At 47.2% G+C, this 17750-nt stretch overlaps 1 protein-coding gene across 10 annotated transcripts in view; it reads left to right on the top strand.

The window, feature by feature from the left end:
- The first annotated feature begins 289 nt into the window (after positions 1-289).
- OSBPL3 (oxysterol binding protein like 3) overlaps positions 290-17750 on the top strand; it is a 157541-nt gene continuing 140080 nt past the window's right edge. For 9 of the 10 annotated variants that reach the window (XM_056800465.1, XM_056800473.1, XM_056800469.1 and 6 more), the window contains exon 1: positions 291-527. The gene's annotated coding sequence lies outside the window, so the exon portion shown is untranslated. Of the gene's footprint in view, positions 528-17750 lie in introns of all 10 variants that reach the window. The other variant, XM_056800471.1, reaches the window with a different exon arrangement.

Consider the following 17750-nt stretch of genomic DNA (forward strand, 5'->3'; position numbering starts at 1 on the left):
GTCGCTTCATCTCTCTGTGGGTTTTATGTCCTAATCTGTGCAGTGAGTGGGCTGCCCTACCTGGCCTCTGTGTGGGGGGAGGGTCCCTACCCGCTCTGGACCTAGGATCCAAGGATCCATGAGCCCCTCCTCCGCCTCCTCCGCCTCGGCCCCTACCTGGCCCCGGGGAGAGGCCAGAGCTCCCCTTACGACGTCATGGAATCCGTTCGCCCCGCCCTCCTTGCAGAGAACGCTTTCTCATTGGTGGGAGCTCTGGGACCCCACCCTCGGCCCCTCCGGCCCCTCCCTCCGCCGCCCTCCCACCCAGTCAGGCAGAGCGCGCTCCGAAGTTGTGGCCAAAGCCGGGGGCGCCGCCGGGGACTTGGCCTCCAGTGTGGGTTCCGCTGGTTCCACAGCCTCTACTGGTCCTCCCGGTCCCGGGCGCGAGAGGGCCCCGAGTGAGGAGAAGTGGCGATGGCCGGAGGCGCGCGCTTCCTCGGCTGCCTCCCCGCCCGGTGCTCCTAGCCTTGGCGGCTGCGGGTGCACAGGTGAGCGGGGCCCGGGCTGGGGCAAGGTTGGGGGGTGGGGTGGAGGGTAGAGGGAAAGGGCTGGGACCTGAACCAGGACGGAGGCGCAGCTAGCCCCGGGCGTTCGCCGCGGCCGGACGCGTCCTAGGCTGCCTTACTCGCCGGCTGGGCGCCCCCGTCAGTGAGGCTGCAGCTGCCGCCGAGGCCGGGGGAGGCCCCTGCTCCTCCCTGCCAGGTCCCCGGCTGCTCTCAGCCTCTACTCCCCATTCCAAATGCCAGGGCACTGCCTGCTTCTCTGTAGAGTCTCCTTGGGAGTCGAGGTCCCTGCAGGGGAGGGTCCGCACTGCACCAGCGGTTCCAGGGAATCGGGGTCCGAGCCTCGTATCCGCTGAATGGACGGTCCAGGGCTGACTCAACCTGCCCCAAGGAAAAGGTGCACCTCCTACTGGGGATGGCCCGTACCCAGATCCCGGCCGCCCGGCCCCACGGTTTCCCGGGACTCAACCCTAGCTCTGACATTCAGACTTCTCTGGGGCGTGGTTGGGATTGGGCCGGGTCTGAGGCTTTCCCTCTACTTGAGAGCGTGGGCAGCCGGGGCAGCCCTAGAATCCGGAGCTTCGTGGAACCTTTGATACCGCTGTCTCTTCTCCGTAGCCTGAGCGGAGGCCCCGCCCCGCCCCCTACCCCGAGTCGCCTAAACCCCACCTCCATCCTCAGTCGGATACCTGGCCAGACTCACCGCTGAGCCTGGACCCCAGGCCAAGCCCCTGCATGCTCCTGCTCCCAGCCAGGGCTGAGTGACCTCAGGTAGGCGCACACACTTCCCTCGTGGAGTCTTTCCTGGCCGATAGTTCTAATAGTTTGCCGGAGGTCTTGAAGGAGTGGAAATTGTGTTGGTAGATGGCTTTAGAGGAGTAAATGCTTACATTGGACTTAATTCTCTGCCTCTTCTCCCTCCCCCTCCCCCCCAGCTTGCTGTCTGTGCTCCCCACCCCATCCCCCTCCTCTCCACCATTCCCATAAGCTTGGCCTCTGGCCGGAGGCAGTAGCCAAACCCATCATATGATCCTGTCCAGTGGCCTGACAGAACAACCGTGCCCAAAAAGACATGGGGTGTCGAATCCAGGGGTTCATTGTGAGGGAGTCAGGATGGCAGCCAGGGGGACCAAGTCCTTTCATCTCTCAGGGATTCAGCTTCCTGAGCAGGGGGGAACTCTGCCTTCCCTGCCAGTTCCCCCACAGCTGGCTGCTCATTGGACCTAATGAATGGGAGCCTTGGATCTGTTCCTGAGCTCATAGATTTGAGAATCTCCAGCAAGTCTGGAGTTCATAACCTATTCATGCCTGCCCATCTTTGCAGCTACTTGTCTCTGCCTTCCTGTCACTGAATAATGTGTATCAGCTCCTCAGATCTCATGGACAGAGACTACTGGCCTCAGAGCACAGAAAACATGGCTTCAATCTCATCTGTGATGTCTACTATAGGACACCCGGTAGACTCACTCAGGGACCTTAAACACAGCTCTCAGGGCCATTCTCTAATCCTATTATGTACACACACACACACACACACACACACACACACACACACACACACACACACTCGAGTAGGGCACTACATCACCCTAAGGTATAGTTAGGGTATTAGATTTCAAAATAAAATAAAAAAATGAGCCATATTAGAAAACCTAGGAATCAGGAGCTGATAGATCTAGGGACATGGAGTTTGAAGTCAGAGGACTGGGGAGTTCAAATTTAAAAAATCACTGGGTGACCTTGGAGAAATCTGTCTTGCTGGCCTGTTTCCTCATTTATAAAACTAAGGGGCTTAAACTTAATCAATAAGTCAATGAACTTTTAAAAAGTTCTTGCTTTTTGCCAGGTATTTCTGAAGATGCAAAAGATAAAAACAAGCTTTTCCTTCAAAGTACTTTCCCTCTCCTCTCCTCGCCTCTCCTCTCCTCTCCTCTCCTCTCCTCTCCTCTCCTCTCTTTCTCTCCCTTCTTCTTTCCTTTCCTTTCCTTTCCTTTCCTTTCCTTTCCTTTCCTTTCCTTTCCTTTCCTTTCCTTTCCTTTCCTTTCCTTTCCTTTCCTTTCCTTTTCCTTTTCCTTTTCCTTTTCCTTTCCTTTCCTTTTCCTTTCCTTTCCTTTTCCTTTCCTTTTCTCTTCCCCCTACTCTCTGACTTAGAATCTTGACACTAAATATTGTTTCCAAGGCAGAAGAGCAGTAAGGGGTAATTAAGTGACTTGCCTAGAGTCATACAGGTAGGAAGTGTCTGAGGCCAGATTTGGACCCAGGACTTTCCATCTCTAGGCCCGTCTCTAAAGGTGTCTAATAGGGAACACCACTTGTATGCAAACCTCTGTGTGCATTATAGAAGGGAGATGGAAGCTTCTGTTCACCCCTCAGTCCTATAACCCTAATCTCTTCTAATCCTACTACTAACTGGCCAGGTGACTATGGACAAATCATTTCATTTTGTCTCATTTGTGGAATTAATGATTTGGATGAACCAATCTCTAAATTTCCAATACGGCTATGAAATTCCAATCTTCAATAAGGGTCAAAGAGCTATTCCAAAAGGAGTGTTAGTTACCCTGTTCCCTTGTTGGGTCTGGAGAGGATCATCATAGAAGAGGCTCTGGCTCTGGTTGCCTTTTTGGCTTTCTTTTCAGCCCAGATTTATGCTCTGAATCTATAATTTTATTGATGTGGGAAACTGCTTTCCTGCATGCATACTGATGCCTGCTTTGCCATTTATTGGCTTAATGTCCATTGTCCAAGGGCACTGGGACTTGAACTTGGCTGTGGCCACATTGCTCAGGGTGTGTCTGAGCTGGATTTGAACTCATCCTGATTCCCTGAGTTGTATTAGTTATGGGCTCTGGGTTGTGACGAGTCCTTTTGTCTCCAAAATAGAGAAAGTTCAGTTCAGACTCCCCTGATAAAGTGGCCTGAAGTCAATGTTTGATGTCTGCATTCCTTCAGTCCTTGTGTCGGCTCCTCAGAACTCTGGGGCCCATTTCCACTGAAAGAAGCTTTCATGAATTTTCTGGAGTCCACCTGAAAATGATTCTAGTTGTTAGAAGAAACCAAATTGGTCAAGCAACCAAAATGCACTTTCTAGCTTGCCAGAGATATGAGATCTAGAACATGGAATGGTTCATAAAATAACTGTCTAGTGTTATTATTACAATAAGCTATTTAGTCCTTCATTTCATCAAGGGATAAACCAGGGAGCGTTCTGGACTCCTAACGGACTGGCGACTGGGATCACGGAGTAGTTGCCCCAAAGGCCCAGATAGAACAATGACCCACAAAACCTGAAAGTTTTGGTTTTTTCCCCGTTAATCTCCAAATGCCATGGGACGGAACAGCTGGCATAATATAAGTGAGCCCAGTGAGAAGTGATTAGAATCACTGGGGGCTGGCGCTGTCCCGGCTGTCCTTTCTGTTCCAAGAATCACCCAGTAGACCCAACATCCCCCGGGGCTCCTCTTCAGTTACCAAATGCCGCTGGGCTACCTCCTACCTGTGCAGTGGATGGAGTGGCGTGAGCCACAGTATGTTAAAAGACAAGAATGATAGCAGCTTAGTGACTTGTCCTCTGACTGTTTCTAAAAAAAAGGAAAGAAAAGGGAAGAGCAAGATAGCAATAACTAATCACAGCTCGTATATATGCATGCATACATGCGTCCATAAAATAAATATATTTGTAGTCCTTCCAGGTTGGTGAAGAACTTTCCATATATGATCTCATTGGAGACACTCAATAAGCTTTTTAAAAAAATTAGTTTATTGAGTCAATGTAGAACATAATTCCTGGGTTACAATAATCACAGTATTTCCCTCCCTCCCCTCCACCCACCCTTCCCACAGCCCATGCGCAATGTCATTGGGTATTACTTGAGCCACACAATAATCTTGCGAAGCAGCTGCCCTAATTTTCCCCAGAGGAGGAAACTGAGGTCCATTTCCTGAGCTCACATAGAAAGAAACTATCTGGGGCAGGACTCAGACTCTGGTTTTTCTGACTCCGGGCAGGGCTTTATCTGCCTTATTGCCCTGCTGCCTCCCTAGCATGGATGTATCTATTGTTTTAAGGTGTGCAAAATGGTCCGTACATCTTTTTTGTCCCCTAACCGTTCCAGGTGGGATATTCTACAAAGACTTATTCCCATTTCTGCAATAAAGAAAGAGACTCAGAGAGGTTTTTTTATTTTTTTAAACCCTTAGCTTCTAACTTCGAATTAATACTACATATTGGTTCCAAGGCAGAAGAGCAGCAGTAAGGGCTGGGTGATGGGGATGAAGTGACTTGTCCAGGGTCACCCAGCTAGGAAGTGTCTGAGGCCACATTTGAACCCAGGATCTCCCATCTCCAGGCCTGGCTCTCCACAAGCCACCTCACTGGTGACTCGTTTGTGACATGTTTGTGTTCAACCCAGCTAGTAAGTGTCAGGGATGAGATTCGAACCCTGGGGCTTCTCCTTCATTAATCAAGACGGTTTTTTCAGCGTACTCTTTTTCGCACGTCTAGTGACTGGTACTGATTGATCGTACCAGGTCCTGTTGGCCCAGGGCCCTGTCAATTATTGCGGACGTAGATAACGCTTACTCATGGCACGTATGTACAAATACTGTTTTCTGAAATGTTAAAAAAGAGGCTGATTCTTGCTTTTGCTCTTATATTTGTGATTATAGAGATTAATTCAGTTACACTTTTGAGCTGAGATTCTTCTTAAATTTTGTTTCAGTCAGAGATACTTTGTTTTCCCAATTACATGTAATAATGATTTTCAATATACATTTTCCCCGAAATGACAAGATCCAAAATGTCTCCCCACTCCCTTCCCTCCCCTGTCTTGGAGATGACAAACAATTTGATCTGGGCTATCAATGTGTTATCCTGCAAACTTACTTCCATACTCGTCACTGCTGTCACCCCCCAATTAAACAATAAACCCCAAAGGAATGTTTTGATCTGCCTCTGATTCCAGGAGTTCTTCCTCTGGAGGTGGATGACATTCATCGCCAGAAGTTCAGGGTTGCATCTAATGTGTGTCTGCAGAGCAGTTTCCTGAGTTTCTGTAGCAAACACATTTTCCTAGCTGGTGTCTAACCTTGCCCTTGGCTTCTCCTCTCTGTTCTTAGCCCAGTTGGTCCTCTGACAGGCTTTCGGCCAGGAATTGAAACCACCTTCGCAGGACCTTCCAGAGTTTGTACTCCTCTTTCATAGCCTCTGAGACTTAGTCAATCAACAAACATTGATATGAGTCAGGCTCTGGACAGACCAGGACAAACCAGATCTTACCCTGAAGGATTTTATTCTGAAATCCAGGTCGCCTGCCCTCTACCGTGAGGCATCTGGGGAGGACTTGGTGGAAGAATGGAATTGTCAAAGCTCTTCTTAAGGAGAAAGGGGAAAACCCCCAGGTTTGCTCCCTGAAGGAGAATCCCAAGCCCTCTCCCTTCATACCTGCTAAACAGGATCCTTGTTTATCAGGATATATTTACAGCCAGATCTCTGTTATCTTCCGTAAACAAGGACAGGTGTGCTATGAATAATTGACTTCTTTGGATGCCTTCTCTATCAGCCTTTCCCTTAACTAAGTCGCAGCTAGTGGAGATGACCTCTGAGGTCCTGTTCAGCCCCCAAGATTCCATGGTTTCACTTTATTGTAGACATTTAATAGATCGATTTAAGTTTCCTCTCTTGCTGACCTCATTCAGCCATTGGTGAGTGGGAGAAAAAAGGTCGAAAGTATTAAGGCTATTCCTGAAGGGATGCCAAAAGGTGATGAGGGAAGAAAAACAGAGACATGCTAGATTGTGGCAAGAGGTGACCTCGTAGTGGATGCCTGATGCTTCTTGTCGAGCACATTTTTTTTCTGGCAGAGTATGGGCGCTTCCCCTTGCTTTCCATTCCTAATCTTTCCAGACACAGCTACAGATTCACAGCAAAGTGAGGGTCTTCTTATACAAAGCTATGTGAGGAAGCACTGGTATTGGTTATTGGCATTATGTAGAGAAATAGGGATGTTGTTCAAAGATGCCAAACATGGTGTGACCAATACTCCTGCTGTATAGCTATAGAACCAGATGAAAAGGCACTTGGGAAATGTTTAACAAAATAAATAAAACTGTAGAGAATAAATATGTTAATATGTGGTTTTCTAAGTCAACATGGTTCCTTAGATATGGTTTCTATTTGAGTTTCTAGTAGGTAATCCCCCACAAAATATCTCCAGATCATTTCTGCTTTGTTTGTAATGCCTTACCGGTCCTTCCAGAAGTCTTGTTCTCCAGACAGGCTCTGCTTAGAAAAGGGCACTTGTATTGCCTCCATCTGCCCACTGACCATGTCTCACTCCCTCTCCTTATTTAGCCAGCAACCAAGCTGTCTTGGGTTAAGGGCACCATCTAGTGGCTGATGACCCTGTTGAAGTCTCTTCATTACTACATTCTTTCATATTCATCAAGGAGATACTTTGTGTGCTAGATACTCCCTCTTTCTGTTTCTTCCTTCTCATGCCTGTTGGTTTTGTCTCAGTCTTTCTTCCACAACCATTTATCCCTTTGCTTTCATCCCTTTTTTGTGCAGTTTTAACAGAAAAATCTCAAGTGCTTCAAAGTATTCAAAAGTCTTCTTTAGGAACTCCAAAACAGTTTCCATTTATTTTACTCTCTTCCTTCATTTAATGCCTTTAGTATTCTGTGTTTGTATCTTGTTAGTATTCTGTGTTTGTATCTTGTTCACCTACCTACTATTTATTTATTTTTATTACACCTTTACCTTCCATCTTAGAATTAATACTAAGTATTGGTTCCAAGGCAGAAGAGTGGTAAGGGGCTGACTTATTCAGGGTCACACAGCTGGGAAGTGTCCAAGTCAGATTTGAATCTAGGACCTCCCATCTCCCATTGTCTTTCAGAACTCCTGTGAATTTGAGGACAAATTCCAACTAAACATCATGTATTTTTTTTAGTGGTAGTAGTAATTGTATATTTGTAGTAATTTTATAATTTCACATTATGAGCAATTAATCAACAACATATACTGTATTGGTCCAAATACAGGCTGACCTTGATTTCTTTATAAAAGGAGTATCTTTTTATCTCTCAATCCACTGAGCCACCCAACTGTTCCCCCTAGCTACTAGTGATAGAGCTTTGCAAAGCACTTTAATAAGTTACTTAACTGAGCCCTGACAACTACCTTAAAGTGGGTGCTCATATTTTCCCCATTTTATAGTTGGGGAAATTGAATCTTAGAGGTGAGATGACTTGGCCAAGGTCCTACAGGTAGTCTGGATCTTAGGCAGGATTTGCCCCCAGTTCCAGGATCAGCACCATTTTTACTGCTTTTGTCCATTTTGGCTCTAACCCTCAGGAGGGTAGAGTCTGTAGTATCCACGTTTGAGATATTCCCTGATTCCAGCAGGTACGTGCTTAATAAGTCAATATTTATCCTCTCAGTAAATGAAACCTGTTTCCCCTTAAGCCTCAGCATTGATTCTGCATCATTTTAAAACTTTGGTTACTTGCTTTTATTGGTTTCCGTCTTCCTGACTAGCTTGGCAGCACTGCTCTTTGCTTTGTCGTCTTTTAGCCTTGGAATTAGTTGAGTAGATCTTTTGGGACTCCCACCGACACCTCATCTCTGTATATAAAATTGGGAGCTATTGAGGAAATGGATTCGGTATTGCAAATGGCAGTGACCAGGGAAGTTTTAGCCTCTCCCTCCCCTCCAGAATCTTTTGAGCAGCCCTCACTTCCTTATTGTTCCCTTTCATTCCTGGAGCACACCCAAGGGCTGAGGGGGAGGCAGGGAGCCCAGAGGGAAGAGCTTCTTTGGGTGCTTTGTAATCAGGGAGCTTCTGGACTTTCTTGGGCTCCCAGATTGAGTGCTAGAAGTCTAGTCAGAGACGCTTAAGCCAGGAGTGGTAACTTGCCTGTTGCCTTCAAGTAAAGGGAAGAGAAATTAGACTTGTTCTGCTTGGGCCCAGAAGGGGCAGAATGAAGAGCAAAGGGGCCACGAGGGCCAGGATGGGAGATTCACCCAAAGATGCCGACGTAGCTATGATAAAGGGAATAGTTTTTATTAGGGAGCTAGGTGGCACAATGGAAAGAGTGTTGGGGCTTGCAGTTGGGAAATCCTGAGTTCAAATCCTATCTCTGGTATGTAGTGGCTGGCTATGTGCCCTTGGGCAAGTCACTTACCCTCACAGCCTCAGTTTCCTCATCTGTAGAATGGGAATAATAATCATGCCTAAATTAAAAGATTGTTCTGAGGACCAAATAAGACAACATATTTAAAGTATTTTGCCAACCTTAAAGTGCTATATACATACTCATTATTTAAAATAATAGTAAAATGCAAAATAAAATGTTATTTTTAAGCATTTTATTTATTTAGAATATTTTTCCATGCTTACATGATTCTTGCTCTTTCCCTCCCCCTTTCTTACCCCCTTCCAGAGCTGACAAGTAATTCCACTGGGTTATACATGTATCACTGTTCAAAACCTATTTCCATGTGATTCATATTTGCAAAAGAGCGATTAAAATGTAATTTTCAACCTTTACCTTCCACCTTAGAATCAATACTGTATAGTGGTTCCAAGGCAGAAGGACAGTCAGGGCTAGGCAATGACAGTCAAGTGACTTGCCCAGGGTCACCCAGCTAGGAAGTGTCTGAGGCCAGATTTGAACCCAGGACCTCCCATTTCTAGGCCTGGCTTTCAATCCACTGAGCCACCCAGTTGCCCCCCACAGTACTAATTCTAAGACAGAAGGTGTGGGTTTAAAAAAAAAAGAGGGAAGATCTGGGAAAGAGGATTGGTGGAGAGGAGTCTTGGGAAATGTACTGTCAGAGGCCTGAACTGGTGGGCTGATCTTGGCTTCTTCCTCTGTGGAAATCAAAAGCTTCTTTGCTGAAGAGAAGGGCCGACGCAATGGCTTCGAGAATTGTCTGAAGACAAGTCTGCAAAGCTGGAAGCTTGAGCACCTCCAGGCTTCATGAGCTCAGTCAGCTGCGCCAGGGGAATTGTTGACCTTGGATGGCGCTTGGAGCCTTTGCCCAAGTGTCTGTGGGAAGCACTCGGGTGAGTAGGTTTGCCTCTTTAAGCCCTCCTAAAGGAAGGCAGGAAGGAAATCTTCCATAATGACTGCGTGCAAATTCCACGTCCAGGATCAAATGACCTCCTTGTCACATTTCCCAAGGCCAGGACGGTTGTGTTGCTGAGGAGTATCGGCTTGGCGTCTTGTTCTTTGATCTCAGAAAATATAACTGGAGAGGGGTTGGGACCCAAACCTAGTGGGTGGGGGGAGGCATTGAGTGCTGGAAAGGGTCAGAAACTCACCGCTGGACCTAAGCCAGGGCAGAATCAGGTGTGTTTTCATTCCGCAGACAAGGGGGCAGGAAGGCTGTTGGGCCGTGCATGCTGGGGAAGGGATGCTCTTTTTCTTTTCTTCTTCCTTCTTAGAGAGAAAGTCTGGTGGAGAGCAGGCAGGGTAGGGTAATGGGCAGTCAGACGTTCTGAATGAAGGGCTTTCTTTCACCAGCATTGCCTTGTTTGAGCCTTCCAATGAGCCAAGGTCATTCGTATTGGCCCCTTCGTTTTGTAGACTAAGACAAGTCCAGCCCACAAGTGTTGATTCAGAACCTCTTATATGTCAAGAGAGAGCCAGGAGGGAAATGAAGGCCAGCTTCAGCTGGAGGGTCCAGGAGGAACTGACTGATCAGAAGAAGGCATCACAGAGATGGAAGAGGAGAAGGCTGCCAAGGTGGAGGCATCTTCTGGAGGTGAGAAGGCTGCTGGGGAATGGAGAAAGAAGAATTCAGGAACTGAGCCAGAGAAGAATGGAAGAAGGAAGGAAACCAACCTGAGAAGGCCAAAAGGAGCTACCGGACAGTTTTCCAGGGTCCTTTCCACTTCCTCTCATACTCTCTCCCTTCTCTCCCATCTCCCTCCTCCACCTTCTCCCACCGCTCACACTAGAAGGAGTAGTAACAGGCCTGAGGTTCAGATTGTGAAGGTGTGTTAGGGCAGAGGACCATGAGCTGGAAAGAACCTTAGTCATCATCTATGGTCATAGAGTCCTAGAGCTAAAGGTGGAAGGAACCATCGAGGTCATCAGAGTCCAGTCCCCTCATTTCACAGAGATGCCCAGGCAGATGGAGGTCCCCCATAGGATCATGGGACTTGAGGTCATCTAGTCCCACCCCATCTTCAACAGAGGAGGAAGCCAAGATCCAGAAAGGGAAAGTCACTTGGCCAATATCACCTAAGTCGGGGGTAGAGGAGAAAAGAGTGCTGAGCTCAAAAGGGAGAAGACCCAAGCCCAAATCCAGCCTTGGACCCTGGCTCCGTGAGAGCTCACGGCCGGGTCCTTTAACCCCTCTAAGCCTCAGGAGATAAAGCAGGTGAAAGTTAACATTCTCACAAGGTTTTTAAAACAATTTTTAAAATTTCCCGTTGACATGAGAATCTGTGCTGGGCAGTTAATGGCCATTCGCATTTTGGTCCGAATTCCAATCATCCTATATTTTCAAGGGAATCAGAGTTAAAAATAATGATTATAAAGCACGTCTGTTTTTCCTTCCTCCCCTCTTTTTTTAAAGAAGACATGATAATAAATGGCCCAGACTGCTTTGAACTAGAAGCTAAATACCTACAGTTTCTTTCCCTTGTCTTAATTAAACCTGAAGCAAATGGCATTCTGGAACCGTAGCACTTAATGAGGTGGCTGTGATTTTGATGAAGATCCTGGAGAGAGTCAGGCTTCGGGACTGCCAGAGGTAGAAAGATGAACTCTGAAGAACGAGCTATTTGCAGCTTCTTCAGCCTCTTCATTCTCGATCGCTGCTTAAGAGAGGCTGCCACCATCGACTCCTTGATTTGGAAATGAGCAAGGAGGATGCCTTCTTCCTCAACCTTCCCTGTTGGGGGATGACTGTCACCAGGGATTGGTGGAGCTGGAAAACACCTGCGAGGTCATTTGGCCCCACCTCCTTACTTTACCGAGGGGGAAACTGAGATCCAGGCAGGCAAAGTCATTTGGCTCATGCTGCATAATGAGTTACTGGCAAAGCTGAGACTCAAGAGAATTCCATGGCACCAGAAGAGGTCCATCTGACTCAAAAAGTGGAGGACATGGAGTCAGGAAGACAAGTCTAAAAGATGATTTTGAGGAGTAAAGATTAGAGCTTCCAAGGGCCTCAGAGGTGATCTTCCATTGTTATAGATGAGGAAACTGAGGCTCAGAAGAGATAAATTTGAACCCAGGTCCTCTGACTCCAGAGGCTCTTTCTCCATATACCAGCTATCATGATGCTTTGTGGTATTTAATCCCTGGAATTGTAAGACCTTAGGCAAGTCCTTTACCCACACTTTCCTCATCAGTAAAATGAGAAACACAATAGCACCTACCCAACGTAACCCCAGGGTGGTTGTGAGGCTCAAATGAGATCCTGTATGTAAGGCACTAAATAGATGAGGATTGTTATTATAGATAATTATCACTTTCATCTTGTTCTGAACTTGGATGGCAAGATTCTGGCTTTGGGAGGTATCTCAAGGGAGGCTACTTCATGGAGGGCAGATTCATTTGTTCTCTACCTTGAATCCAACATGAGATTCATAGGAGCTATAAGGATAATTTAGGGTTGTGACCTAATCTAAATTTGATTTTTGGTTGCCAGGGGATATCCCAAATAAAATACCCAAGTCAGTTTGGAAATATATGGTGGTTTAATCAATATAGAGGGAAGAATTCAAGGAGAAGAGAGAGAGGGAAAAGTATAGGATTTCTTGGGAAGAAATCAAGAAGAGAGAGGGAAAGGTACAGGATTTCTCTACCATGAGGTCCTTGTAGATTAGAGGTTTTCTCTAAGAGGATAGTGTTTGGAAGGTAAAGGAGAGAAAAATCAGCCTAAACTCTGAGAGATCTCAGAGAAGAGCCTCACCTGAACTAGGTTACTAGGCTTCCTCTAGTATGATATCAAGGAAAACTCACCACTAAACCTGGACAATAGCAGCTGCCACGCCAAGATGCCAACATGCTCAGCCAGCTGTTGCCAGCCACCTCTCCGCCATCAAAGAGGCCAGAGAGAGGAAGTGACATGAAATATATAGATGGTTTTATATCATTTTCCTGCATCTCACATGTACCAATGATATCTTAGGCTTGACTTAGGACAGCCCAGGGGTCTGTCAGTTGTTTCTGATTTGTCATTTGCTAGCACATGTCTGTCATAGGCCATCCTCCTAAATATTTAATCCTTAAGTATGGGTGTAGACATTCCTGATTTTGTTAGACTAAGTAGGGTGGAGTAATCTAAAGTCACAATTTCCTGATTTTTGTTAGACTAAGTAGGGTGGAGTAATCTAAAGTTCACAGAGCATAGCGTTAGAGCTCAAAGGGACCCCTCTCCTGTTTCCAGAGGAGGAAACAGAGGCCCCCAGAGGGGACATAGACTCCACCAAGGTCACAAGCAGGAAGGGTCCTTGTCAATGAAATGGGTGGGTTCAGATGGGTTCCCTTATTCTGGACATGAAAGCAATTATAGTATAGTGAAATGTGATCATCGAGACATTAAAAAATGAGGCCTGGACCCAGGTATGGAATTTGGCTGTAAAGAGCTAATTTTGTATGAGCTGTTATGGAGGGGAGAGAGAGGAGAACCCCGGAGAGGCACCCAGGAGGAAACAGTGCTTGTGCAAAGTTCCCAAGAGAGCAAGAGGCCAAGGTGATGAAGGCCTCGAGATTCTGGCTCTGGCCACAAGTCATTTGAATGCATCTTTGGGCTGTTTCTTGTGAGCCTGCACAGCAGCAGGGCTTTCATAGTGCTTTCTCCTTCCTCTCATTTGTCTCCTCAGAAAGCCTGGCTTCAATTGAACTGACCAGAATACTGTAAATGCAGAATGTATGACTGCAAAGAGAATCAGGACGGGCCCATTTCCTGAGCTCCCAGACCCGGGGGTGGGGGGGTGGGGAGAGAGACCAGTGCAGGGAGGTGGCCCAGGAGTCGTCTGCTCAGGGGATGGTCCTGTTAGCACACGAGGAGCCTCAGAGGTCGGTGCCTCTCTCTACCTGCCCACATCTTGGAGGGGCATTCCATGAAGTAGATCTTTAGCTGACCATGTTCTTACGCCACTGCTGCCTTCAGGAGGGGGCAAATCAAATGCTAGGTGGGAGCTGGAATGGGAATACCAAATTTTGGTTTTGCCTCTTATTCACTGTGTGACCTTAGGCTAGTCATGTGCCTTCATTGCATCTCATTTTCCCCATCTGTAAAATGAAGGCATTGGACTAGATGACCTTTAAGGTCTCCACCTTCTCAAAATCCAGGATCTATTCTGAGGCCAAAGGGAAGGATGACAAGGGTGTCCAGCCATGTGATCCTGGCTCAGGAAAGAAATAGAAGATTGTCTTTGCAACAACTGATTCATGGGCTCTGGGTTCAACCTGTAATTCCAGTTCTAGGCTTTGATTCTGGGAGCCTAAAGTCTCTGAGAGGCTGTCATGCTTGGTGCTAATTTGTACAACTAACATGCTTTGGGATTAGGACAGTGACCCCACCAAGTCAGCCTTCCATTGGTAATTAAGTCTGGATTTGATCTCTGGAATCCAAAGGATTTTATTAATAATGGACTATGTGCCCATTTCCCTGACTTTGAGAAAGAGAGTCAGCAACTAAGTGGGTAAAGCCCCTAGTGCTGGGCAGTTGGACACCTGTGTTCTAGCTCTTACTCTCACAGACTCCCTGGCTAATCATTCAACTGTAATCTTCCTTCCTTCCTTCCTTCCTTCCTTCCTTCCTTCCTTCCTTCCTTCCTTCCTTCCTTCCTTCCCCCCCTCTCTCTCCCTCCTCCCTTCCTTTCTTCTTCCTCCCTCCCTCCCTCTTTCTCATTTTATTCATTAGTCATGTCCAACTGTTTGTGGGGTTTTCTTGGCAAAGATACTGGAGGGGTTGGCCATTTCCTTTTCTGACTTATTTTACAAATGAGAAACCTGAGGCAAACAGTTAAGTGACTTGCGTAGAGTCACTCAGCTAGTAAATGGTGGAGCCTGGATTCAAACACAGGTCCTTCGACTCCAGGCCTAGCACTCTCCTAGTTGCTCACTTTGCACATAGTAAGAATTTAAGTCCTCCCTCCCTCCCTCCTCCTTTCCTTCCCTCCTTCCCCCTCCATGGATAAAAGTCCCTTTTGCCACCCAAGGGTGATGGGAAAGTACCATGCAGTGTGGACCCCTGGACAAAATGGAGTCAAGCTATAAGTCTAATCCTGAACTTGAAGCCTGGAAGCCCAGCTGTGGGATCCTTCCGGGCCTGTCCCCCCACCCCATGGGCCTGATACCTTGGCTGCCTCCTCCCATGGCTATTGAGGCTCAGGCGATAAGGTCTCACAGCCTTGGTGGTCCATACTGTGCAGCATGGCCTTCAGTAGATGAGCATCCTCTTCCCCATGTGAGGTACCTCAAGGGAGCAGCTGAGGAGGATGAAGCTCCTGGAGGTGTGAGAAAGGTGGGGAGCCTCCCCCTCCCCACTCCCACTTTGTTTTCAGTCTTGATGGGCAGAACAAGCCAACAGGATGATATGGAAACCTAAAAAGCTACTGAATTTGTGGCCAAACCAGGGTTTGGGCGGCCATTGTCCTTTTCTGTCCATCCTTCCCCTGAATCCCCACTAGGACTTCAGGATTGTGTCCTGTTTGGGGAACCATAGAAAGAAAGGACTTAGATCAGGCAGTACAGATAAGGGAGGTGAGTTAGACAGAGCATTGAGCATGGAGTCAGGAAGACCCAAGTTTGAATCCTGCCTCAGACACTTCATTCAATCAGCTAAGTCATCTAACATTTATGAAGCACCTACTAAGTTTTGAATCCTGTGCTCAGTGTTATACATATAAAGAAAAGCCAATAAAAAGTTACCATCTGTGTGACCCTGGACAAGTCACTTGCTCTTTCTCAGCCTCAATTTTCTCATCTATAAAATGGGGATAATAGCAGCACCAAGATGATGGCTTGCTCAGAATAACACGGCTACTAAGAATCTAAGGTGGGGGTCAACTAGGTGGCACAGTGGATAGAGCACCAAGCCCAGAGTCAAGAGGACCTGGTTCAAATCTGTCCTCAGACCCTTCCTAGTTGTGTGACTCTAGGCAAGTCACTTAAGCCCAATTGCCTAGTCCTTAACTGCTCTTCTCTCTTAGAACTGATACTATAAGACAGAAGGTAAAAGTTTACAAAAAAGAGCCTAAGGTAGAATTTGAACTCAAATCTCTTTCCCTTCAAGTCCAAGGTGCCATGCCATTCTGTCTTTCATCATTATTAGCGCCTTTAATAGATTCTTGATATCCTCCTCGCACTCTGGGTCAGCCTTCTCTGGACATTCTCCAGTGAGGAGATAACTTGGACATTGGAACCACATATAGAAAGGAGGGCTGCGGTTACAGGTCATTCTGGCTCTAAGCCTGTGAGTTGGCCTCTCAATAGAGCATGGACTTTGGAGTCGGGAAGACCTGGGTTAGAAACCTTCCTCAGACACTTAGAAACAGAGTGACCCTGGACAAAGGTCACCTCACTGCCCCATGCCTCAGTTTCCCTGTTTGTAAAATAAGGATGGCCTTTGGGGACCCTTCCTTGCAATCCTATGATCCCTCTGCATTCAAAGGATAAGTCGAGATGAATCAAGAAGTCCCTTTACCCCAGCTTGGATGCTTGATATTCGCTTGGTGGTGTTCCCTGTTGGTACTTAGAAGCCACTGGAATATTTCCGCGAGTCGATTTATTTATCAGCCACCGCCTTTTTTTTTTGTCTCAGAGAATTTACACATTTACACAAGCTGTGGCTCTGTATTGTATGTGTGTGTATGTGGAGAACGCTAATGAGCCGGAAACCGGAGCTTGCCTCTTCCTTGGTTTCCCCTCTAGCCGGCACCTGCATTTCTCATTAATTACCACTCACGACAGATTTCATTTCTTCCTCATTCAGCCTTTTAGAATCCTCTTGGCTGGAATGGGCTCTTGAGCATCTGTGTGTGTTGTGGCGGGCCAGGGCTTTCTTTGTTGTGGGCTTGGCAGAGGCTCGTTCAAGACAGCACACATCAGGGGTGGGGACCAACTGAAAGGAGGGCTTGTCCTTTTCCCTCTCTAATCTCTGCCCCTGACATCTGTTCTCTCTCCATAGCCTTATGAGTGTTTGAAGCCTCACTGTTTGACTTTCTGACTGACTCAGGAATGGAATCTTCAGGCCTTGTAGCCTCCTCTGTCCTTCCAAGCAGACCCTCTGCCCTGCCCAAGCCTCTATTAAATTCTGCCTGCTAGCCTTGGAAGGTGCTCAATGGTTTCTTTGGGATTTTTGAGAATTTTTGTAACAAGGTTTCCAAAAGGAAGCTCTTCCCTGGTGGTGGGAGGCCCTTTTGCTCTTGAGAAGGATAAGCTGTGAAATGGGATGGAGAGTGGGGAGACGAATCTCGATATTGAGTATGAGCTCTGAAAACAGTAGCATAGCAAAGGCAAAGAGAGACTAGACCAGTGATGGTGAACCTATGGCATGTGTGCCAGAGATGGCATGCAGAGTGTTCTCTGTGGGTATGCGTGCCACCCTTCTCCTTAACCCCCCTGTTCATTACTAGAAAGGCAGAGGGACTAAGGTGGGGCTATTCCCTTTCCCCTTTCCACCTTCCTGATGACATTTTTTCACATCCCCGATCCCTCTGCCCAGCAGCCCAAAGGGAGTACACAGTGAGTAAGGTGGGCAGCTCACAGGCAGCAGAGCTGGAGGGGAGAGGTGTACTTGGGCCACTCCCCTCCCCCTCTCTACACTCACTGAAGACATTCCTCACTTCACTCACCCTTCCACCCAGCAGCCCAAGGGGAGTGCTTTCTCCCACCCCTATTTTGTGTGTGTGTGTGTGTGTGTGGTGACTGGGGCATAACATGTGTGGTCTCTAAAAGGTTTGCCATCAGTGGACTAGAGCCTTGCTGGTCAGATCATTGAGTGCCTCTCTGGGCCCCCTGTTTCAGCCTATTCCAGTCATGCTTGCCTTTACTCCCTGGAAGTTTCCTGGCCAGTCATCTTGGACCAGAAATCTGTGTCCCAAGGACTTAACCCTTTCATCTCTTGAAGTCCCACCCTGAGTTGCCTCCCTCTTCCCATTGCTGAGTCTCTCCATTTAAGATTAGCCACAGTCTCCCCTGCCTCATCCCTTTCCATTTCTGGAACCACGATCA

Source organism: Monodelphis domestica, chromosome 5 (genome assembly GCF_027887165.1).
Source record: "Monodelphis domestica isolate mMonDom1 chromosome 5, mMonDom1.pri, whole genome shotgun sequence".
In the NCBI taxonomy this organism is placed as follows: domain Eukaryota; kingdom Metazoa; phylum Chordata; class Mammalia; order Didelphimorphia; family Didelphidae; genus Monodelphis; species Monodelphis domestica.